General features: G+C 41.6%; 1 protein-coding gene across 2 annotated transcripts in view; it reads right to left on the bottom strand.

The window, feature by feature from the left end:
- Positions 1–17,765: 17,765 nt before the first annotated feature.
- TNPO1 (transportin 1) overlaps positions 17,766–26,279 on the bottom strand; it is a 94,083-nt gene continuing 85,569 nt past the window's right edge. For both annotated transcript variants that reach the window (XM_055131778.1, XM_004608505.2), the window contains exon 25: positions 17,766–24,310. The gene's annotated coding sequence lies outside the window, so the exon portion shown is untranslated. The remainder of the gene's footprint in view (positions 24,311–26,279) is intronic.

Below are 26,279 nucleotides of genomic sequence, written 5' to 3'. Positions count from 1 at the left end.
GCCATACCCATCTGTGCCCAGGAATTACTCCCGGAACTGTGCTCAGGAGAGACTGGCTCCTGAGTGTAAGGGACCAAACCACGCCTGTCTGCATGCGAGGCAAGTGTCTTCCCTCCTGCACTCACTCTTTGGTCCCTCACCCATGTCTCTTCTTACCATCACTTCTTTCTTCCTTTGTCTCTTCCAGCTTTCCCTCTTTTTCACTCTCTTTTGCCTTGTCCCTCTGCATACTGTTTTGGAAGGAGCACTCAATTTTCTAATTTATTCATTGCATAACCAGCCTGATAATGAAGCTAGCAGTCATGTCATATTTTTAATTTATTTTCATTTCCCCTTCTCTCCTTCAGTTTCTGTGGCGATTGTGATGGCAGGGGATCTCACACCTACTTGTTTGTGATGATCAAACACTTGATTTGGGTGCTCAGTAGGGGTCATGCATCTCGTAGTGGTGCTCACATACTTGGCCTTGGTGCTCACCAGAGGCACACGGTTCAGTTGTGGTGCTGGGATGCCTTTGGGTTGCAGTGCTCACCAGACTTGCACTCCCTACAGTGCTCAGGCTGGCTGGTTTCTTGGGCTCCAGCTAGCACTTGGCACAGTAACACTGGAGGCCACCAAGCCACGTGCCAAAAGTGTTCAGGTGGCCCTTTGGTGCAAGGGATTGAACCCAGGGTCTCGCACATGCTGGCACATGCTCTACCACTGGAGTGGATCTCACTAGCTGAGTCATCAGATATTTTAATTTCATGTTTCAAAGCAGATATCTCTTTTCCTCACTTCAGTTGAGAATTCCTGTGTACCTGGCATCTGCTGCCTATTTTGATTACAGGAATTTGCCTCAATAGAGGGTTACTCACACTAGGTAGATGGTTTCTCTGGCCCTCCTTTTCCTTGAGGCTTCCTCTGAAGTAATAACACCTAGGTAAATGGTTAACTGCCTGCTCTGGGGTGGAGGGAGAAAGCCCTGATTTACAGTGTTTAATGATTGCTATGATGTTGCCTGCCCAATTCAAAGCAAGAAATGGAGCCTTGGTGACCAGGAGTTGGGGAGAGACGCGCACGCCACCTGTTCTGCAGCCCATAATGACCAGGTCAGACACCTGCAGCCTTGCCTCTCATCTGAGTGGGCACGATAGAGCAGCCCCTGCAGGAGGCCGGAGGGCTGCAAGCCATCTCCCTGGTTTTTTTTTTTTTTTTTTTTTTTTTTTGCTTTTTGGGTCACACCTGGCGATGCACAGGGGTTACTCCTGGCTCTGCACTCAGGAAACACTCCTGGCAGTGCTCAGGGGACCATATGGGATCTGGGAATCAAACCTGGGTTGACCGCGTGCAAGGCAAATGCCCTACCTGCTATGCAATCACTCCAGCCCGCATTTCATTCTTTTTCTCAAGTCCTTACTATATAGGTCTTCTTTCTCCCTCTTTCTGCTTTTCCTATGCTGCTTTGCATTTCTTTTATTTTCTTTTTTGTTTGTTATTTTTTTTTTGGGGGGGTGCTACACCTAGCCTTACTCCTGGCTTTTCACTCAGGAGTCATGACTAGCCAGGCATCAGGGACCATACTGGGTGCCAGGAATCCAATCTGGGTCCACTGCGTGCAAAGCAAGTGCCCTATCTGTTATAGTAGCTCTCCAGCCACTGCTTTGATTTTCTTTTTCTATTTCTTTTCCCTATCAGTGGGATCTGGAGCGGAGGCCAAGACTTGGAGGCCCTTCTCTGAATTTATGCCTTTGTTTCTTAGCAGTCACTTCCTCCGCTCAGGTGAGAGAGAGCACTGCAGGCCGAGAGCACATGAAGGAAGCGGGGGTGTGAGCCTTGCACTGCATGGACCCCAGGACCATGAGGAGCAAAACCCAAGAACAAAGCCAGGAAAGCCCACCCCAACTCCAGCACTGCTGGAAGTGGCCCAAGCAAAATACACACACATGAACACACACACACACACACACACACATGGACACACTGAAACACACACATGAACATACACACACGGACATACACAGAAACACACACATGAACACAAAGTACACACAAAGCACCAGAGATAGTACAAGGGTCAAGCCTCCTGCTTTGCACGAGCCGACCTAGATTTGATCACTGGCACCACATATGGACCTCCACGAACCTCCAGGAGTGATGCCTGAGCACAGAGCCAGGAGTTAACCCTGAGCTCTTCTGGGTGTGGCCCAAAGAGAGGAGGGAAAAAAAAATCACCTGCTCTACTGACTCCAAGGCTGGTTCTCCTGCCATCCTGAGAGTTTTGTGCAGAAGCTTCTAGAATTATCTGACTCTTCCTGGGCACTAATATGGGAATGCAGGTATACTCTTCTCGTGGAACACCCCCAGCCTCTGGGGTAGTAAACACCCCAGAGGGACATTGGGTGGCAGGTACTTTCCTGGAGACAGGAGAACATTTTCTCCTCTCCCAGGCTCAGCTCTGCTGGATTCACATCCCAGTGCTCCATGGATCCCAACTTCTAGAATGGCCTCTCTGGTCTGGACCCCTAGGTCATAATTAAGAGGCAGGCTGACAATAAGCCCACGTTCTTTTTTCTTTTTTTGGTTTTAGGGACACTTCATTGGTGCCTAGGGATGCATGTACAGTGCCTGGGGAATTGAACCTGGGTCCTTGGTGTGCAATTGCCTTAAGCCCTGCACCAGCTCCAGCCCATACTGCTGTTCGACGCCGTTAGAGTTGGGCTGATTTGTTGTGCAGCAACAGAAGTTCCTGGCTATCATCTGCTTGTTGTCTCCACAATTCCGGAGCAGTGTAAACGGGTTTAGCTGCAGGTTCTGATAATGATCAAATCCCCACCCCCACTGACCGAAAACTGTGTAGTTGCTTCACAAAAGGAAGATTAGAACCAGCAGACACATAGTCTTTCTCTGATTTTGCTTTTTTCTTTCAAATCTTTAATAGCTTCTCAATGTCATTTCATTCAAGGCATGGTATGGAGACCTGAGTTTAAGTTTTCCAAGTTTACGACACAATCTATTGAATCAACTTTACATCATCTTGTTAGTAATTTAAAATATGATCTTTGGGCCACAGAGATTGTACAGGGGTAAAACACTTGCTTGCAAGAGGCTCACCTGGGTTCAATCCTGGACCTGCATAGGACCCCCTGAATACAACCAGAGCGATCCCTAAGCAGAGCCAGGACTAAGCCCTGAGCACTACAGGGTCTATAGACCCCATCCTTCTGAAACACACACACAGACACACACACACAGAGACAAACATATACATGCACACACACACACACACACACACAGAGAAACTCATACACATGCATGCATGAACACGTGCCCTGCCCTTTCTGGCTGGAGAACTCAATGGGCTGAGTGCATGCTTTGCATGCAGGAGGCCCAAGTTTGATCCCTGACATGCACATGGTCACCTGAACACTGCTAGGTGTAGTCCCAACTCCATCCCAGCCCAAAACAAAACAAAAAAAACATGTCTTTTATTACAAGTTGAAATCCCAAACAAAATACTATGAAGGTCAAGGTGAACAAAAAATAAACCGACTATAAAGAGAGGGAAAACAAGAAAACTGACTTACCGACCTTCACACTGGACGAGAAGAACATTTGCATCTGTTAAACATTCATAACCACTAGCTAGCACTCACATGAATTTGTACTCTGAATTTATGTTACCTTAAAGCAACAATAACAACAAAACCAACTCAAGCAGAGAGTTTACTTCAGTGATTCTGGTTATTCACTTACCAAAAAAGTAATAGAGGCAAACAAATATCCTCACTGGAGGGTAATCATTTCATGCTTCAAGAATTTCCACAAGAAAAAAAGCTCAGGAATATAAGAACAGAGGGGGGGAAGAATTATAAAACTTAAGAAAATCTTATATGAAAGAGATACCAGAATCAAATACACAGATTCAGATATAGAAGAGATCAAATCTAGAGAGTGAGCAACCATGCCACGCATGTTTACATTTTAAAGAGAATGAAAATAATGAGCAAGGAATTAGGGACTGTAAAATCACCAGATTTTAATAATAATTAACTAGAACCTTCAGTTCAATATCATTAAAACTTACAACTCCAGGGGAGGAGAAAATGGAAGATTAGATAGGACCAAAGATGGAACTGGCCAAAGACAGTGAGAAAGAAAAATGTCTCTGAAGACAGTGAAAAAGAAACGAAGTAATAAAAGGGTATGAAAGAAACAGATGAGGCCAGTGCTGCAGCTGGGAAGTAGACCATTCTAGAAGCTGAGCGAAGATGAATGAGCCGTCAGTCACGAAGTTATGGCCAGAACAGAGCAAGGGGACAAGTCTGATCAGGCTTTGTGAGCAGGAACAAGATCACAGAAACAATTAGTAAATGCCTCGATGGAACTTAAGTCATATTAATTACTGATTGTACCAATTATTGTGTATGTTAGCAACCATGTTAGTAACCCATGTGTATGTTAAATGAAAAAGGTTTCTCAAGTAGCCTGTAACTAGTCTATAAAAGTCCTTTGTGAGCCACATTGGAGACTCAGTCTCCTTTTTGGTGATAGCCAAGTCCAGTGTGCACGCATAACTCAACTGAGAGCTGTACCCTCCTCTCTCTCCAAGAGACAAGCTGTTTCTTGGTCAGATTTCCTTAATAGATTAAAAAGGGAAACAGGAAAATTTCCAGTGAGGAATTCTCATGCAGTCTCTGTGCCTTAACAAGGGGGTGTGCTCTGGGAGGGGGAGGGGCACCTACTCACACCCACCCCCAGGAGATCTGAGGACCACCATGGCAGGTGTGGCCCATTGTTTATTTTTTTTGGGGGGGTCGCACCCAGTGATGCACAGGGGTTACTCCTGGCTCTGCATTCAGGAGTTACCTCTGGCGGTGCTCAGGGAACCACATGGGATTCTGGGAATCAAACCCTGGTGGACTGTGTGCAAGGCAAATGCCCTACCCACTGCGCTATCACTTCAGCCTCTACATTCAATATTTCAACACCAATATCACCACCATTACACCTTCCCACCACCATTAGTTTGAATTTTCTCACCACCATTCAAACCTGCCTGCTGGGGTCAGATGCTAGATCATTTATTTTCTACTGCTTATTATGAACATCATGAGAGGTTGCGCGGCCTCTTTTGCGGCTGCACGCTTCTGGAATTCTAAATAGTTGGGGTCCAGAAACATCTCTGTAGGGAGCTAATCCATTTTGAGGTTCATTTGGGAAGTCTCCAGATCAAGGACATTGTTGACCGGACATATTTTTATTAATTAAAAGAAATTTGTTTCCTTCTTGTTTCTTTTGAATGTTGCTGCTGACATTTTGCTGACTGGGGAGTTGCATGTGTATACACATACATGCACATATAACTTACCCGAGTTCTATCCTGGCACTTCATATGATCCTTCAAACCCCACCAGGAGTGGTGCCTGAGCACAGAATCAGGAATAAACGCTGAGCACAGCCAAATGTGGCATCAAAACAGAAATGAGCTAAAAGATAGTACAGTGGGTAGGGTGCTTGCCTTGCATGTGGTCAACATGGGTTCAATCATTGGCACCCTGTATGGTCCTCTGAGCTCCACCAGGATAATTCCTGAGTGCAGAGCCAGGAGTAAGTCCTGAGCATCACTGGGTGTGGTCCCCTCTCCTAAAGAATAAAAAGCAAAAATAAGCCAAAACAAAGCTGAGGTGGAGGAGAGAGTCCAAAGACAAGAAACACTCAGATGGAGCAGGTGCAGTCTCCCCACTTACTCCAGACGGAATCTGGGTGAATAAGAGCTTCCACAAGCAAGGCCCCCGCGCCCCCCATGCAGGTTCCAGGACTAAATCTCCAGGCCACCTGGCAGCAGAGGATCCTGGCTGTCCCTCCCCGGGTCCCCGCCAGCCCAGCAGACTGGATGTCATGTCCATAATTTGCCTCCGGGCACCGTCTTAGCATACCAACAGCCCTGGTCCAGAGATTCCCAAATGAATCCCAAAATGGATTAGTGCCATACAGAGATGTCTCTGGAACTCAGCCATTTACAATCTAGAAATTTACATTTACAATCACGACCACATGAGCTGTCATGATATTCTAAATGAGCAGTGGAAAATAAAGTATCTAGCGTCTGCCCCTGGCAGGTAGGCTTGAATGGTGGTAGGAAAATTCAAGCAAAACATAATGCCCCAAATTAGAGAGTACTATGGAAACTGTCTGCCATAGAGGCAGGGTGAGGACTGGGATGTGTGTGTGTGTGTGTGTGTGTGTGTGTGTGTGTAGGGCATATTGGAGACATTGGTGGTGAAAAATGTGCACTGGTGGAGGGATGGTGTTCCATCATTATATTGCTGTATCTCAATCATGAAAACTTTGTAACTCTATCTTACGGTGACACAATAAAATTTAAAAAAAAAAGTAACGTGAAGTTCATGTCCAATTCAATCAGCTTAATCAATGGTTGAACAAATAGCAGTACTCCTATATTATTAAAAAAAAAGATCAGAAGTACATCATTTGCATGCAGTAGGCTCAGGCTTGATCACTGCACCACAGAGTCCTAAATCCTCCACATTGGAGCGATGCTGAGCTGTGAGCTAGGTTTAGGTCCAGCAGTGAATGTGGCCCCCAAACCAAAACCTGGGTTTCACCCACAGTCCTATAACAAATAGGGAGTACCCAATGGGCAGTGGATTCTATTCTTGATCAGTAGTTCTGCCCAAAATGCACATTCCTGACTCCACAAGGAAGAAAACAGAGGAACCCAGATTGTGGCACATTCTAAAAATAATTGGCTTTTCTTTTCAAAAATATCAATGCCATGAAACCATAAAATACAGTGGCTGAGTGGTTCCAGATGAAAGGAACAGAGGCATACCCCTTGCCCCCCATCCCAGATGAATAAATGGCCTCAACATTTTCATTCATAATAAGCCATAATAAGCAAATTTCGTTCATAATTTGCTTCTAGTAAAATTCAAATGAGCATGCAGATCAGATCCTGTTCCTGTATTCAAGTGAAAGAATAGTTGTGGAAGAATATAATGAATTATTGTGGAAATGGGGGCATTTCTTGTTCTCAAATGGCTCAGGAAAAAAAATATCAATGATCTACTTCTTTTTGGGGGGAGGCGGGGATGTTGGACACCCCTGTAAGCACTCAGGGGCCATTCGTGGAGGTTCTCAGAGGACCATATGCAGTACTGAGATTTGAACCATTGCTGCGGCCACAGTTGCATGAAAGGCAGATCCCTTAACCTCTGAACTCTCTCTGGCTCTTCGTAATCTATTGGTTTGTTACAGACTGCCTCTAAGCTTAGACTTCAAACCACAGTATTTAAGGTTGAGGATTAGGTCTCCCAAGGCTGATTACAGTCTGGGTTCAACACCCAGCACCTGAAAACATAGTCACAGTATTTACCCATTAACACTCATCAAAGCCAATACCTATGTTGACATAAAAACCTGTATGTGAAGGTTCATAGCAACTTTATCTGTAGTAATAAAAAAAACCCCAGAAACAATGAAGCACTTCTTTGACAAGTGAAAAAAATAAATCGATTGTATTTATGGAAAACTACAGACCAATAAAATGGAATGAGTCATTTTGATTCATGCAATATAGATGAACCTTAAAAGCAATTTTGCAAAGTGAAAGCAGCCAGAATCAAAGGCTACATAGTGAATTATTCCATTTATATGACATGATTGAAAAGGTGAAACTAAAGGGATGAAACAGATCCGTGGGTGTTCAGAGCTGGAGGAAGAAAGGACTCTAGCTTCACCAGGTCCTTACTATGCATTTTCCCAGTTGTTTATTAAAAGTTAACATAGGGGCTAGAGTGATAGCACAGCGGGTAGGGCGTTTGCCTTGCACTCGGCCGACCCAGGTTCAAATCCCAGCATCCCATATGGTCCCCTGAGCACCGCCAGGGGTGATTCCTGAGTGCAAGAGCCAGGAGTGACCCCTGTGCATTGCTGGGTGTGACCCAAAAAGCAAAAAAAAAAAAAAAAAGTGAACATAATGGCACTTTTTCCTCTGTTTCTTTGGGTTTGGGTCAACATCCGGCTGTGCACAGGGCTTTCTGTTGTCAGAGATGACTCCTGGATGGGTGATTCAGGGGAACCACTTGTGATGTGGGGGACTGAGCCCTGGTCAGCTGCATGCCAGGCACTATGCTGTCTCTTTGGCCCATCTTCTGAGTTCCTACAATTAAAAATAATAATAATAATAATAAAAGCAAAAACAACCTTGGCTGCAAAGATGTTGCATGGGAATGATTTTCAGAATCACGCAATTGCCCTCTACGACTCAGGGGTGAAGGAATGATTTGTTACCCTTGTCAAAACCCACAGAATTTTTACCATATGCAGGTTTCAAGTACATATTGGGAAAATGGGAACCAAAGCAAGAGAAAGGTGAAGACAAGTGGATGTGACCATTCCCAGTGTTCCTTGACCCCCCTGAAGGTTGAGCTGAGGAAATGGGCCAGCCCAAGTGAGGCTGCAGACAGAACCGTGTGCAAGCCTGCACTCTGATTTGCTTCTCACAGTGTTGGGAAGTACAGTACGGTTGAAAAATAAGTAACTACACTGAAGATCATTGTTGGGTGGGAGACGTGGCTCACAGCACTTGCCTCGCCTACGTGAGGCCCTGGTGGGGTTAATTCCCAGTACTGAGTGCAACCAAAAAAACCAAGAAATGAAGATCAGGATTTCTTTTTCTTTTTTTTTTTTTTATGGGGGGTGGGATCACTCCCAGGGGGGCTCAGGAATCATTCCTGGCAGTGGATAGGAGACCATATGGGGTGCCAGGGATCAAACTCAGATCAGCCGTTTGTCACACAAGTGTCACCTGCTGTACTATCGCTCCAGCCCCAGAATGATTTATTTCTGAGGGAGATAATCTAACAGCAAGACAGGAGCAGGAGGTGAGACTGGAATGGTTTAGAGGTGGAGACGATAGCGTGCAGTTATTTTTATGTTGGGGTGCTTGGGGAGGTGGGGACACAGCTGGCAGTGCTGGGAGAACATTCAGTACTGGGGATTGAACTGGGTCAGCGATGTGCAAGGCCAGTGCCTTACCCTCCTGCTATTTCTCCAGCTGGAAGTTACGCTGATTTTTATGCACAGATGGGGATATACAGAGAGGTGGATTAGCACAGACGCATTTCCCTGCTCTGCCCAGTGAGACCCGTAGGACCATAAAACCCGGTGGAGGAACCAAGCAGGCTTTGTACAAGGTGAGTCTGGATCATACCTCAGTGTCAGGAAGTGGGTAATAAAAATAAACATAAACATGTTCACAATATTTTCAGTTTCTTACTATAAAATGAGTTTATTAAGAATTCTGTGTTCTTGGGGGCTGGAGCAATAGTATAGCAGGTAGGGCAATTTGCCTTGCGCGTGGTTCAATTCCCAGCATCCCATATGGTCCCCTGAACACCACCAGGAGTAATTAACTCCTGAGTGCAAAGCCAGGAGTAACCCCTGTACATCGCTGGGTGTGACCCCCCCCAAAAAAAAAGAATTCTGTGTTTTTTACAATAAAATAATAAGGGTCCGGAGATAATATAGGGGTTAAGGCACTTGCCGACCCTGGTTTGATTCTTGGCACCACACATGGTTCCCTGAGCACTGCCAGGAGTGATTCCTGAGTATAGAATAAGTAGTAAGTGCTGAGCACTGCCAAATGTGGTGTCCAAACAAATCAAAAAAGGATGGGGCATGTCACTAGTACACAGAACTCAACCCCAGTGGTCAAAACTAGAACAATGTGAGACACAAAGTACTGTTGGACTGTAGCCCAAAAAATAACACAAATACCCATAAACTCATACTGCTCTAATAATAAATGACTGAAAAAAATGATGAAATAAGGCCATATCCTTGTCAGGGAGAACTTCTAACTCACATTTGTAGATATGAAGCATTCAGAGAATGAGACTTAATTTCCTTCCTCTTAATTGTGGGCTGGACTTTTGTTTTTGTTTTTTTTTTTTTTTTTGGACCACACATAGTGGGATTCAGAGCTTACTCCCGGTTCGGCACTGCACTCAGGGATCACTTTGGTAAGCTCAGGGGACCATATGGGTGCTGGGGATTGAACCTGGGTCAGCCGCATACAAGAAAAGTGCCACACCCACTGTATTACCACTCTGGCCCCAGTGAGTTGGACTTTTCGACTTACTTCCGAAAAACAGACAGTAGGAAGAGAGAGAATAGAAACCTCCCTGCTGAGACACCCATGAGTTGCCCTGAACCCAGTGCTCAGGGGACCATTACCAGGGATGGCACCTGCTGTCCTCTGCCTATCCCCTGACTGACTGTGGGACATCTTATCTTTGTAGCATTCTTCCAAAATTTCCTAACTTCTCCCCTTAGTAACGAGAACACACAGGAGAATCAAAATGGAGAGGTAGCACCTGCCAACACTCTTCTAAATTGTCACAGTCTGGACAGGGTGGGCCCAGGGGTGGTGCACAGGCCTGCTCGGGAGAAGCCCTGGGCTCCACCCACCCCTCAGCCCCCGCCCCCAGCACTGCTGGCCAGAGCCCTGTGGGCCCCTGAAACCAGCACTGCTGGGGGTTGGCCTTCAGAACAGAAGAAAGTTGTCCAGGTGGTGGGAAACAAGAGAAGGACAGACACATGTAAGACTGAGGATACTCAGGAGAGCAAACAAGTGTGACACAGGACAGCGAAGAGACAGATCTTCCTGTAGGTGTCAGTGGGGAGTCTGCTGGGAAGACAGATCCCAGCTCAGCAGGGAAGGAGGAAAAGCAGTTCTGATGCAGGGAACAGATGGCTCTTCCCTGACCTCTGTCTGCAGAACAAAGGTTGCTGTGCAGGGGGCCTTCGAGCAGAAGGTGAGCTGGAAGGGGTAGAAAGGACATTGAAACTTGTAAAAATTTGATTTAACTGAAAGAACTCAAGAAAGGAAGCAATATGAATATGTTAAGAACTCTTTTGTTTTTAGGGTTGTGTTTTTTTTTTTTTTTGATGGTAGGGCACTTGACTTGCACACGGCCAACCCGGGGTTTGATTCCTCCGTCCCTTTCAGAGAGCCTGGCAAGCTTCCGAGAGTAACCCGTCCGCACGGCAGAGCCTGGCAAGCTACTCGTGGAGTAGTCGATATGCCAAAAACAGTAACAAGAAGTCTTAAAATGGAGACGTTACTGATACCTGCTCAAGCAAATTGATGAACAATAGTGCTACAGTGCTTTTTTCTTTTTGGGTCATATCTGGTGATGCACAGGGGTTACTCCTGGCTCTGCACTCAGGAATTACTCCTGGGGGGGCTCAGGAGACCATATGGGATGCCGGGTATCAAATTCAGGTTGGCTGCGTGCAAGGCAAACGCCCTACCTGCTGTGCTATCACTGCAGCCCCAGGTTTTAGGGTCTTTTGGGGGACCACACCTGGCAGTGTTCGGGGGCTTCTCCTGGCTCTCTGTGCTCAGAGACCATGTGGTGCTGGCAATGGAACTGAAGTTGGCCACATACAGGACAAGTACCCATTAAGAACTTCTCTTAAGTATTGGGATAAAGGGCTGGAGAGATAGGAAGGATAAGGCATTTGTCTTGCATGCGCCTGACCTGGATTTGAGCTCTGGCACCCCAAATGGTTGCCTGAACCCTGCCAGGAGTGATCCCTGAGTGCAGAGCCAGGAGTAAGTTCTGAGTGCTACCACATGTGGCCTGAACAACAAAACACACCTCCCATCTCCCCCCACCCCCACCCCACGAAATTTCTCTCAATCAGAACACATTTAAATAGAATTTAGTTTGGGAAATTTGTTTAATAAGTGAACTTTATTAATAACATTTAAATTTATCAGTTCCACTCCACCATATGATGACAACTTCTCATAGATACAGAAGGTTGAGACTGCCATCTTCCGTTTTACTAGACTTGCAAATGAAATCAAATGGTAGCTCTATAGCACAGTGGGCTGAAGGAGCCGAGTGGGGAAATGAAGCAAAGCTTTCTTCTGTTGTAACGGGAAGAGCAATTCCCAGCAGAATACCCGGGTGGCCTGCAGGCTAAGGTAGGGAAAATTGTTCAATATGCCAATACCAAGACCCCATCAGGGGTTTTTGTCTTCTAGTCACCTCGAAGGACTGGACTGATAGCACAGTGGGTAGGGTGTTTGCCTTGCACGCGGCCGACCTGGGTTCAATTCCTCCGTGCCTCTCGGAGAGCCCGGCAAGCTACCGAGAGTATCCCACCCACACAGCAGAGCCTGGCAAGCTACCCGTGGCGTATTCAATATGCCAAAAACAGTAACAACAAGTCTCACAATGGAGACGTTATTCATGCCTGCTCAAGCAAATCAATGAGCAATGGGATGACAGTGACAGTGACACAATCACCTCGAAATGAGATCACAACCATTCTTTCCTTCGGCTAATGAAACTCCTGGGTTTTAGCTGCATGAGAAAGGGACCCATACCTTATTCCCGCAGAAACCCTAAGTGGGTCTTAGCGGAATGCCTACTGTTCATTTCCCACAGCCGCTCTGTACGTCATTTCAGAAAGCTGGAGGTGCAGTGAGAATGAGCTCTGGAGTACTACCATGGGCATCGATCCCCCCCACTGCCCCACCCCCACCTCCAACCCCGCTTTTGGTCTTTGGGACAGCAAGCCCCAGCTTTCTGTCAGATTACAACTCATCTCTGGACAATAGGTGTTTATACCAGTCTGAGATTACATCTCAGAGACAGCTTATCTTAAAAAAAAAAAAAAATTGGTGGTAGTGTAGTACTTTTGTTAAAAGCAAGGTGTTACATTTAATGATTTGAATTCAAATCCTGGTTCTACTACATAGAATTTTAGTCCTTCTCTATGAATAGGAATAACAGAACTGCATTCATAGGCTGTCAAGAAGATGAAGTGAGATAATAGACAAAAAAAGCCCTTAGACACTGTCCTCGTTCACTTACTCATTCAACAAATACTTTAAAAGAATCTACTTTTGTTTCAGGGATTACTTGGGGGCAGTGCAGAAACTGGAATAAACCAAATACACAAAGCCTCTGACCTCTTGCAAAACTGACATACTAGCTATTTAATTCCTGATGTCATATGGGGCTTCAATTTCCCAAAAATTGTCTAGGTCCTTCTTGCCAACTCAAACTGAGGGTTCTAAAATAAGCAGCAAGGTCTCACCTGGGAACCTGTCAGAAATGCAGTTTGGGGACTGGAGAGATATTAGTGCGGGTAAGGTGTTTGCCTTGCATGTGACTGACATGACTTTGATGCCTAGCACCCCAGGAACTAGACACAGAGCCAGGAGTGACCCCTGAACACTTCTGGGTTTCGACTAAAAACCAAACAAAAAAAAAATTTTTTTTTCAAAATGCAGTGCAGTCTTAGGTCAATCTGACTTACTAAACCAGGATATGAATTTTAAACATTTTAAAGATTTTCAGGTGACTTCAAAGCTTTTGGTGGCATAGGACTAGTATTTGGGCTTAAAGGAAGATCTTGAAGATTCCCTGAGTCCTGAAAGCTTCCTGTGGTGGGGCTGGAGCTATAGTATAGCTGATAGGGTGCTTGCCTTGCACGTGACTGACCCTTTGATCTCTGACTCCACATATGATCTCTGATGCCTGCCAGGAATAATCCCTCAGCAGAGAGCCAGGAGGAATCTCTGAGCACTGCCAGAAGTGGTTCCCCCCAAAACAAACAAAACACATTGAAGCTTCCTGTGAGAGGGGCATGGCCCTGCAAAAAACGCCATTTTTTTGAGAATCTCATGAATTGCTCCACCTAGTGGAAATAGTTTGATGTACACAGTGCTATGCATAATTAAAGTAAGCTAGCCGAGGATCTCAAAACTAAAATTTTAATATAGAAAATTAAGTTTGAAACCAAGAGAGACAATTCAAAAGGGCTGGAGCACACGTTTTGCATAGAGAAGGCCCAGGCTGAATCCCGGCAGTACATGGTTCCCGGAGCAATGCTGGGAGAAACTGAACCTCAACACCAACCTATAGGTGCTGCCCCCAAACACAAACAAAAAAAGAAAATTAAGTTTTATCCTATTTACTTAAAAAAAAAAAACAGTTAACTTTAAATGTTGGAGCGATAAAACAGGAGATAAGATATTTGGCTTGGCTTGGGTGCAGTCGCCACTCGGACTCAAATCTCTGGCACAACATATGGTTCTCGGATTATCACCAGGGGTCGCTCCTGAGCGCAGAGCCACAGAAAGTAGCTCCCAAACAAAACCAAAACCCAAGTTTGCCTGAAGAACCTCAAGGTGGTTGAGAAATAGTACACCCAGATTATGCATGTTATTCAATTTTTTCCCCCTGCAATCCATTAAATTCTGATGAAGAGAGATCCTTAGAAACTCACTTAATTTTATTATGGGCTGATAGTACAGTGGGTTGGGTGCTTGCCTTGTGTGCAGTCAGCCTGGGTTTGATCCCCACAGGAAAACCTATATGGTCTCCTAAGCCCCACCAAGAGTGACTTCTCAATGCAGAGCCAGGAGTAATTTCTGAGCACAGCTGAGTGCGGCTGTCAAACAAAAACAACCTCAAGAATGTATGACCATTGGGGCAGGAAAAGTAGTACAGTGGGTAGGGTGCTTGCCTTGCACGCGGCTGATAAAACCCTATTATCTATAGAACAAAGGCGTAATAAACTTTTCCCCTTTCTCACATGGCATGAGAACACAACTTAAATTTTTGGAAGCTTAAGCTATAATAAAGAAATGTTAAGAAAACATCTTAAGGGGGATCAGAGCGATAGTACAGTGGGTAGGGCATTTGCCTTGCATACAGCTGACTGGGGTTAGATCCTCGGCATCCCATATGGTCTCCGAGCACTGCCAGGAGTAATTCCTGAGTGCAGAGCCAGGAGTAGCCCCTGAGCATCGCTCTGTGTGTGTGGGGGGGAGGAGGAATAAAAGAAGAAAATATCTTGAGAGCCATAGCGAGTAGGGCATTTGCCTTGAACATGAGCCACGGAGTGAGGTTAAAACCCCCAGCACCCATATGGTCCACCAAGTCTTATGGGGGAGAGAGAACCCCTGACGAAAATAATGGGAAATTTGTGTCCACACACAATGGTGCTCAGGGATCACTCCTGGTAGGGTTAATAACCTTGATTTTGTTCAGGCTTGATTTATGAGATGAATTTGCTGTGGGAGGGTAGGAAGGCAGGATACCTGCATAAGATTACCAGATGATTTTATCTGACATGGTGTGAAATATGTATTTATGTGCCATTTATTATTTGGGGATTTTGAAGGGTAGGAGGGGAATACAGCCGGCAGTGTTCAGGGGCTACTTTCCACTAGGTGGAACCGTGTGGTGCTGGGGATCAAACGGGGGGGCTACTGCTTGCACAACATGTGCTCCAGCCCTGTCAGCGACCTCCTGGACTACTATGGACCCTTTGAAGAATATCAGCAGGAGGGAGCAAGTACAGGAATGAAAACACATGCTTGCATCATACCAGATAGTCTCCTGAGCGTTGGGTGTGGCTCTGGAGGTCCCCAAGCATGGTACAGGCTCTGAGCCCCACAGAATCCTTGGGTTCTAGCACTGAACTGGCAACCAAACCTCCACAGGGGTGTGCCTCCCATGCTCTCCTACCACTACTTGTGAGCCTCCTTCCTCCCCATCTAAAGCCAGCAGAATTGCAGCAGGTTAAAGCACCTGCTTTATATGCTGTCCATCTTGGTAGGATCCCTGGTGCCTATCATTCCTGAGCATGACCAGGAATGATCCCTGGGCTCAGACCAGGACTGTCTTGAGCACTACAGGGTGTGGCCCCAACCCCCCCACCCCCCGCCCCGGTCAAAATGTCCATGCAGAGGCCAGGAAGATAGCTCCAAGGGCTTTGTATGCAAGAGCCCAAGTTTGGTTCTTAGCACAGGTCCTCTGAATACCTAGAGTAGCCCCTGAGCAATACATAGCAGGTGGGGCCCCAAAACAAAAAATAACAATATGTACCTATTTCCCAGATTTTTTGATTCCAAGCTCAGTTCTCCAACCTGTAGTCATCTGAAATTTGTTACTACACATACATGCACCAGTTTTTACTGCTTTTGACTTTCTGAAACCATGCGCTCTATAGCTGACATACTGGTTTCCAGGCTTTGCATTTTGCCATGTAAATAGCTCACCTGAGTATTGAAACTTCTTTTGCTCAGTGTTAGTTTAAAATTTTGCCCATCCTGAAGAACAGTTGCATTTTTATTTTGGGCATTATAATACTGATACTAGTCTGTATGTTTTCTGGCATGGGAGGGTTATTCCAAGTGTCTAGAGGAGGAAGTCACTGTCACTGTCATCCCATTGCTCATCGATTTGCACATGCAGGTACCAGTAATGTCTCAATCGTGAGACTTGTCATTACTGATTTTGGTATATTGAATATGCCACGGGTAGCTTGTCAGGCTCTGCCATGGGAGCGAGATACTCTCAGTAGCTTGCCGGGCTCTCCGAGAGGAGAAACAGTATTCATCGTTAATTCGTATTGTCAACTAGTGAAGATACTTAGCATCTTATTTATGTACTACTACATACGCTAGATTATAGACCAAAGGATACATACGCACATGTGAACTAATTTTACTTCTAAATTGCCTTTCATATTGTACTTATATTCCTAGTAAAAATGTCTATTTCCTATTTCTATCCCCCAGGAAAAAGTATGCCCTTTTTCTTTGTGTGTTGGCTTGAAGGTCTTAGTAACCTATTTACATATTTAAAAAATATTTCATTTAGAATTCTTGCAGGTCTTTTTCTCTCTTTGAGTCACACACTTGGTGATGCACAGGAGTTATTACTGGCTCATGCACTCAGGAATTACTCCAGGCAGTGCTCAAAAAGACCATATGGGATGCTGGGAATTGAACCTCGGCTGGCTGCGTGCAAGGCAAATGCCCTACTCTCTGTGTTATCACACTACCTCCTCTTGCAGTTTTTTTGAAAAACGATTTTCTATGAGTTTCTCTAAAGTTTTTGTCACAAATTTTAGGCCTGTAAGCCTGTCTTAGACAGCTGTGTCTTACCTGCAATTGTCTTCTCATGCTTGCAGTCTACCCCTCAGCTTCATAGCAATCTCTTCACTTACCACCTGGCAAGTGCTGAGTTTCAGATTTGCTCCTTGGACCCTTTCCTTGTCTGTCCTCAAATGTTGTTCAATTTCGTGGTTTAAAGCACCATTTATACACTGTATTTTTCATCTATCGCCAACTTATAACCCCCTGAACCTCAACATTCTTCATGGATATCTCAAACCAAATGCAACTTTTCCAATTAACAGCATTTCTCATGCTCAGCTCACACCAAAAGCCTGGTTTCTTCTCTTTCCCCTCATCTCTCAACAGTCAACTGTGACCTTTTCCCCCCCATTGTATAGAACCAACGAACCTTCAATGGCCTCACCTCAAAGGGCAAAACTGACCAGTATACCTGGTCAAGTATTAAGCACTACTTATGCCTCATTTTCTTGGTTTTGGTGGGGGGATGGTGAATATGCAGTAGTACTCAGGACTTACTCCTGTCTCTGCACTGAGGGACCACTCCTCTGGCTAGGATACAGGGATCCAGGGATCAAACCCAGGTTGAGTACATGCAAGTGTGCCTTACTGGCTGTGCTGTCTCTCCAGCCCAGTGCCTTCTCTGACTTTAACTTACTATCTTTTCTGTATCATTTGTGCCAATTGTTTAGAATATGTGAATTTACATTTTGAGTTGAACAGAACACTGGAGATCTATCTCTGTGGAAGTTCTAGGAGTTTGTGACAAATTAACACAAAATAGGTAAGAGATTATAGAATGATACACAGCTTTAAGAGTTTCTTTATTAAGGAACAAAACCCACTAAACTCAGCAAAGACCCGTGGTTCAACTGCAACTTTTCTATTTATTGCTAAATGTACATATACAAACTACTGGAATTCAAACCAAACCAAGATAAAAATCATGTCAGCTCAAAAACAGGTATAAGGAAGAAAGCCACCTTTATAATTTGTTTTACTAAAATGTTAAAATTTGAGGTACCTTAATTATGTGCAGATAATAAAAGTAAATAGATCAGTTATTTCCCCTGAATTTTTGAGTTTCACTGAAAGAATCCTCCTAATCTTTTTCTGTTCTAAAACTCACATTACTAAGAAAATTGAGCACACATTTCCCCTAAAATGTATTAATATACTTAGTTGTAATTAGTAACATGCAACTGTAACAATGTATTACAATCTGAGAGGGAAGCTACTTTTCTATCAATATTGATTTGTAAAATTGCAAGCCTTAATTTTTGGGAGAATACTAGTACACATTCATACATTCATGCAATCTACCCTTAATCATGCTTTATTCACAATTTCACCTTTTCATTAACTTTGGCAGCACAGTATGAGTCCATCTCCCCCACCCCAAAACTGAATCTAGAACCAGCTGTTTAGAAACTTGTTAACAGTAGGAGTTAGATCATAACTTAGGGAAGTATGTACTCAACTAAATATGTACTCAACTAAAAACAGGTATTAAACAAAAATGTACTAATGTTTAAGCTTAAAACAAACCTCAAACAAAAACCAGCACAAGATCTATCTGGACCCAAACTGGAGGGAAAGAAAGTTCATTTCCTTTCATTAAAAATCAGAGTGAAACATCTATAGTTAAACAACTTTATTAACATAGTCAAGCAGTGATTAACATTCACATCTATTATGTCACATCATACAAATGTAAATACAAAATTACTACAGTACAATATATATTCTCTGCATGATCCAAAATATTTGGTGGCCCCAAAAAACTCTCTTTAAAATTCAGCAGCTTATCAAAAATTAAAACCGTATTCTATTTAAAATGAAGATCTGTTAGCACAGAGTTAGACTTCAAGAAATATCAATTTAGTACAGTTTGAGAAGTTGCAGGAGGATATGTTTGAAGGATACATTCTAACATAGTGTGGCAGGTACAGGAAACACCAGATTTAAAGCTTTTTTTAAGCATAACTCATACAACCTAAGTTGTCAGCAGAAAGATCCAGTTATTTATAACTAAAGCTAAAACTACTAAATTATTGCACCCGATGTTAACATGTATATTAATTAAATGTAAAAGTTTTATAATATGAAGTGAAGTCATTAACCACGTTTAAACATCTCTTCTCACAATCTATCACGTAAAATTAATTATACAGTATAGTCTAATTGTTATCACCATAAAAATCATCCACTCTTAATTTGGTTATATATTACAAAAGAAAATAAAGCAGTAATGCAGGGAAAGTGCAGTGGAACCCCTTTCTGAGGCTGGTATTAGAAGGGGACCAACTATGCCTTAGAGGCGAACCCTAATATAGCAGTAGTAGGCTTTTAGGAAGATAATTAGATTTGCAAATAGCTAATTTTGCATTATACCAAGCCACAGAATAAGGGCATTCTATGGTAGGTGATCAACAATTGTAATAAAAGGGAAACTACAGTTTTCCTATTTAGTTAAATAACACTTGGCAAATAGATTTGGTATGGTTTTAAAATGTACAAGTTAAAGAAAAAAAAAAAGATACCAGTTTAACTTCCCTCAAAATCATGCATGCATTAAAAAAATACATTCTGGGATCAAATCACAATAAATGGCTGTAATAATTTAAATGTGTACCTTAAAATTAATACACATAATAATTAGGCATAAAGAATTCTTTACATATACTAGTAATGGTAAGATCAAAAAAATTAGTCACAAGTCACCTGCAAAGTGTACAAGTGAATGAAATTTTTATGTATATTTGAATTTTAAAGAGGCATTAGATAAATCTCCATCCAATACACTAATCCTAAATTGGTTATATATATATTTTTTTGTTAAACAGCTTTTGCAGACCCTATATATATATTATTTTATTTCTGGTTTTTGGGTCACACTCAGCGGTGCTCAGGGGACCATATGTGGTGCCGGGGATTTGCTCAAGCATCATGGCTGACATAGCCACGTGCAAGGCAAGTACCTTACCACCTGGATATCTCTGGCCCATGGACCAAATTTTTATCTAGATTATTACAGGCCCTTCCTTAATCTGAAGATCACAGTTTTTGTTAAAAGACTTCAATGCCTATACTTTGGTAACAGTACTAGTAGCAAGTTATTAGTGTTTTCCCCTTTGTATTAGTTGCCAAAAAAAAAAAAAAAAGAAAAAAGAAAAAAGTCAATATGCAAAGCAGTATTTTAAAGTACTTAAAGGAAAGATTTTAGTTGCAATTATGCATGATACACTCTTCTCTTGGGAAGAATGTTTTTGCACCGTTATCTGTTAATACATTCAATATGAATATGTTAATTATATGAAGCAAAACCCCCCAAAATAAACAACAACAACAACAAAAACCCCAAAAAATAAAAAACCCCACAACCAACCACTTTTTATATGGTAAGAGATTTAAGTTAAATTTAGGCTAAAGGTAGTTTTAAGACATAGTCTAATTCTGGAATCCTGACTATAGAGGGTAATTTAGTGCCCAACAGAAAAATATCTACTGTATTATCTTGGTACGTTCATGAAAATGAAGTCCAAATTAAATTTACAAAGAATTTGAGTATAATGTCTCTTTAATGTTACCAAAGCAAAAAGAATACAAGAGTATTCACCTGAGATAAAACTTGTATCTGAATATTTTATAACTGAGTAGACAAAGCATTTCAATAAAGTCAGTTGAAATTATTTTAAAATATACATCTGATCCTATTTTACAATATATGCAATTTAAGCAATTCTGATCAATGAAAAAGTCTTAACAAATAAATCACAGTGTTTTTTAATATGTTAATTACAAAATGTATGCTACTTATTTTGTTTTTAAGATGTAATGGCTTAAGTGTTTTAAATCTATTCTTCTGAAATCTAACTTGCGTCACAAAATTAAGTAGCAGTAATGTAAAGCATCAGAACTGGCTCTTAAGGATTATTTACATGTTGATTATTTGGGAAATAATCAACCAAAAATATAAAAAAGTGATTTCCTTTTTATACAGTATGAAGTTATTAAAGATTAGACATACAGAAAGCAAAATTCTTTCCTGAATAAATGAATATCTGTGGCACTATGTTCACTTACTAATAATGAACTAAAACATGGAACTGCCAAACATGCATTTAAATTATATAAAATACACTTTCTGTTTCCAACTTAGGTTGATCAGCAGCTTTTGTTCTGTTAGAATCCTTCAAAGAGAAAAGCTCGAACAGGAAAAAGAAGGCATATATAAAACAGTAAACACTGACCTCCTGAGGTTCCTACAACATAAAAATATTCAAGTAGAAAATCTACATCACTTAGCAGCGGCTATTTCTGAAGTTGAGCACACTAACAGCACTTTAGTGTGTAAGGAGCAGATGAAGTAAGCCGTGCCTTAAGCATGCCAAGAGGCAGAAACACTGGAATGTAACAAAGACAAACTCACAATTTCATAGGCATTCAGTCAACATTCAAGACTATTAAGACTACACCACAAGTATTATGTTGCTTTATATATATATCCCATGATGTATTGTTTTATCAGAACAATAAATGCTAAATCAGAGCTTACCTCAAAAGATAACTTAAATGGCTTCTGCAAATTCCCATACTATATACTACATAACTGATATACATATCAGGAAAAAAATTAACTTCAAGGGTAAAACCTTTATTTTCAAATCTTCCATTAATTTAAAAACAGGTTAATATAAAATGGATATTCTAATGTTGTATGTCTAATTATTAGAAATCAACTTTTAATCAAACAGCAGACAACATTGCTTTTTAGTCGATGCAGAACTGCCAATTATAGATCCTGATAAATTTTATTGTAGGATTTTTGCTTTTCCGGTTAAATATTTTAAATGTTTGGCAAAGAATTTTGCCATTAATTTCAATTTAGATTACTATATGCCAAATTAAATATCTCCCATGAAAGTTTTGAATATACTAAAAAATTATATAGAGAGTGTTACTTGTATTTAAGAATAGTAATGCTAGTTAGGGTTTAGAGACTAGGAAGCAGATTTTGAACTTCCAATGAAGTTATGGCACTAAAAAAGCAGAATGCCACATATGCTTTGGATCCAACTTATAATTTAAAAAACCATACATTATGGATGAGTTTCAGGGTCTACAGACTGAAATTTGCAAAGCCAAGATAGAGGAAAGAAGGTAAAGAATATGTTAAAACACACACACACGTAACAACAAAAACCTTTCTGCATGCTACCATGCATTTAAAATTTTTTGAAACGGTATTTATAAATCCACACGCATACAGCTCAAACTTCAGTGCAATGGCTGTATCATTCAACACCTTTAGAAGAATAGAACCATGCAAAGAGGAGCAACTGCTTATAAAAATGGTTATTCGGTATTTATTCTGCAATGCGAAGGTGACAACTAAAATATAAAAAGGTTGTTATGGCTTAATATTTTTGTTGCAGATTAAATATGCAGCATTGAAAAATGGAAAGGTGTGGCTTCATCTCTGACCAGCAGAGTCAAAAAGAAAAAAAAAATCTCTCCATTTTCCTTCATCATCATGGGATACACTGTTCAGGCAAACCAAATTAATAAAGACTTGCACTTTTATATGGACACAAGATCAAGTGTACCAGTTAGGTTTTCACATTCACAGTATATAAGAAAATACACATGGAAGGAAAAGTAAAGGGTTAACTTAACAAGGATTTATTCACAGGAATACATGTAAGTAGAGAAAAATAACAGAAAAGCTAAACAAATGAAATGAAGAGGATCCAAACAAACTTTCACTCTGTAGCTTTTTACTTGCACCCTTGTGTGCATATACCTAGGGCACATAGGGCCACCAACATGCGCCAATACAGTGTAGGAACCCTGCATTACATCCATTAACTTAAACATATCTTTAAGATCATGCTTTGAACAAAAAACAAAAAACAAAAACAAAAACAAAAAAGCTTAGAAGGCAATAAGTTGAGTGGGGATAAACATTGAAATATAGCAATCATGTTTCCAACTTCTACAATTGTCTTTATGTGTCAACTAACATTTATGCAGCCTCTTACAGATCTCTGACCATGTAATTTAAGTTTGAGGAGTTCTGATAAAATCACTAGTAGTATATAACCATGCAGAAAGCACATCACACTGACAGCACAGAGGCAAAGATTTTGCACAGGTATATCAGCTTTCCACATTGTGCAGGTTACACACAATACAATATCAATCTTATTCCTAACAGATCCTAAAAAGTTATTTCAAGGCCTAGCTGTAAACTACAGTACTTTATATCTATATTCTTAATAAAAAATAAAATCCACAAATCTTAAAAAGGAATTTTTAAATGCAGGGCTATATTGAATTGGTAAACGGCAACACAAACTGGCGCAACAGAGGTAAATGAATACCAATCTCACTCTATGTGATGCAAGCATGCTACTTTCCCACTAATTTAAATAAAGTACTTTCAGTCACTATGAGAGCCAGAATGCATGCCTGAACCTTAAACTGCACTTTAAAAATAATATCTTGGCCTAGAAATTAAATCTAATGAAGTACAACCATCAAATTATACCCACTACATTAATGTTTTAATGCAAAAGATGTTGATCTTTAGTTTGATATGCCCAACCCCATTTATTCCTCCCTCCCTGCCCACCCCACAAAGGTAAAAGGAGTGACTCATTTGGCATTTCACAGGGTGCTTCATTGTTTAAATTTGTTTTGTTTTATTTCCAACTTTTTTGGGGTACCTTAAAATTGTAACTTCCAAGAACCTGTTTCTATGGGAAGGCAAGCTGACTAACTCTAATAGGCTTCATCTGTGTAGTTCTTCATCAGCATGCAAAAAAAAAAAAAAAAAAAGCCCCATCATGTGGGAAAATTTATAAAAACCTTTAAATTAAAAAAAAAAAACCAACCAACCAAACAAAAAAAAACAAAAAACTTCTTGACTTATCTGTAACCCCTGTTCTTAGGCTTCCTTTATCGTGCGCTATAGAATATCCCTCCTTCTTACCCCTGTGCATCATTTATATGGTTCTTGTTTGGTACAATTCCCCATAATATTCCAGAATGTACTACTATTTTGTGAGTAGACTGAATAGTTTTTTTTGTTGTTTTTTGTTTTGTTTTGCTTCTTCACATCCAGTGCGGAGTTGAATTGGAGACAGATTTCCACCCACAAAGGCTCCAGATGTTAAAACTTTTCCCAACATCGACTTAATACAGTGACGGCAACACCTCCCTCCCGCCCCTCCCAGTAGGGTTGGGACTGTACTGTATTCCCTACTGGTCTACCCTTCCCCCCTGTAAAGGGTAACATTTTCCCTGGGTGCAGAGGCTCCCTCATGGTCTCCAAGACTGAAGGACCTAAAGAAAAAAAAAAAAATGAAACAATTTTATACTTTAGTGTGTTTCTTTTTTAAAAGCCAGTGGAGCAGAAAATCAGTCAAGGGACAATGTTATCTTTAACCAAAACCAAACCAAACCCAAGAAATTGTACAAACCACCTAGTCTATGATTATACCATTCACTGACAAACTTAGGGCTCACTGAACAGTCATCCAAGTTGGGGACATGAAGAAAGGCAACACATTTACTTAGAATGTGTCTTGTAGAAAGTCATCATTCTAATCCCCTTAGCATACATAATGGCCCCAGAGGGAACCAGCTAGTTCCTATATAAGTAAGGTACTTTTCTCCAGGATTAAATAACATTTTCTATTTAACCAACTTTCCTTAGTGAGAGTAAAAACACCATCTATTTTTGATCAATATTAATATAGACTAGTATTAAGCAAAAATCAAGAAAATAAAGGATGAGGTTGGAGCAATAGTGCAGGGAGTAAGCTGCTTGCTTTGCATGCAACTGATTTGGGTCCAATCCCTGGCACCCCAGCCATACGGTCTCCACTGAGCCCCAAAACTCCCTCTCTCCACCAGTGCAGAGCCAGGATACACTATGCACTCTGCATATGTATGTCTCTGGTGTTGTGCCCCACAGCAGCCTGTTCAGCCCCTTTTATTAACTAGCTTAATGTTCTAACCAATGATATTCAGCCATATAGGCAGAATATGCAAATTATCTTAATCAAGGGAAACAGTATCAAAGCAAGTGGATGTTAACTATTGTTCCAGCTTTTGGTATTATACATATACATGTTTACATTTATATATATTTTTACATATACATATGCAGAGGTATAAGCAAGCGCATTACCAGTTTTCATTGTCTTAGGAACACCCATAACAGCAAATGCTTTCAACAAATGAGTAATCACAGCTCCTGCCTTTTCCAAAGATAATGCAGAAGCCCATAGAAAATGTGAATAGGTAGCTAGGACAATAGTTACATCCATTAGTTTTGATACTGTTTCTGTTGACTAAGATAATTTGTATATTCTGCCTATGTGGCTGAATATCATTGGTTAGAACATTGAGCTAGTTAATAAAAGGGGCTGTTCTATAACCAAATCATATAAAGCCTTAAGTTTTTCTTTTGTTAAGGGTCACTGCTCAACCCAAACAGGCTGAACCTTTTTCCAGACTATTGGGAGAGCTGTTCTTTGAGCAGAGGTCCAAATTAAAAAGGTGATTGCTGAGACACCTCTTTTTCTTTAATGTATTTCACACCAATATATTTATATTAATAAACATATAAATACTATGCACTCCAGGCATATGGGTGTGCCCCCAAACAAAATAAATACTCATTTTTGCTTGTCTGATGTTTCAGCTTAAGAAACACTGAAAACCTAAATTAAGACACATAGAAAAAGGAAATACAACCCCTGTTCATAGGTTGACCTCGCTCTTAACTGACAATTTTTTCAACCCTACTTAAATTACTTCCTACATGATAAGGCACCATGATCTTGATTCAGAGCAGTAGATAAGCACACAAAATCTCCAATAATAAAGGAAAATTCTTCTGCATAAACAATGAGAAAATCTCTGCCACAAAGATGTGATTCCGGGGGCCGCACGTGTGTGCGGCCTCTCCGCAGCTGCAAGAGCTTGAATCCAGACCCAGCTAAACTACTTTCGGCATGGGCAGCTCCTCGCAGAATGTCTCCAGCCTGAGAACTAAGCCGCGGCCCCATGCCCGCCCAGGAGGGGAAAGGTATTTCTCTCTCGCCTCTTCCTTTCCGGGGATGAAGGGCATGGTGACCGCCATATTATGACGACCACAGATAGGGTTTACAAGCTTGCAATGATCCAATATCTGGAAGAAATCTCCCTGGACTTAGTTGTTAAAAGTACAGAAATCTAAAACCGCGTGACCTCATTTCTCTGCACAACAGATCTGACTCTAGTGGGGTACCCCTAACAATAATAG

Source organism: Sorex araneus, chromosome 1 (assembly GCF_027595985.1).
Source record: "Sorex araneus isolate mSorAra2 chromosome 1, mSorAra2.pri, whole genome shotgun sequence".
Lineage (NCBI taxonomy): Eukaryota > Metazoa > Chordata > Mammalia > Eulipotyphla > Soricidae > Sorex > Sorex araneus.
This window is presented reverse-complemented; position numbering and strand designations above follow the sequence as displayed.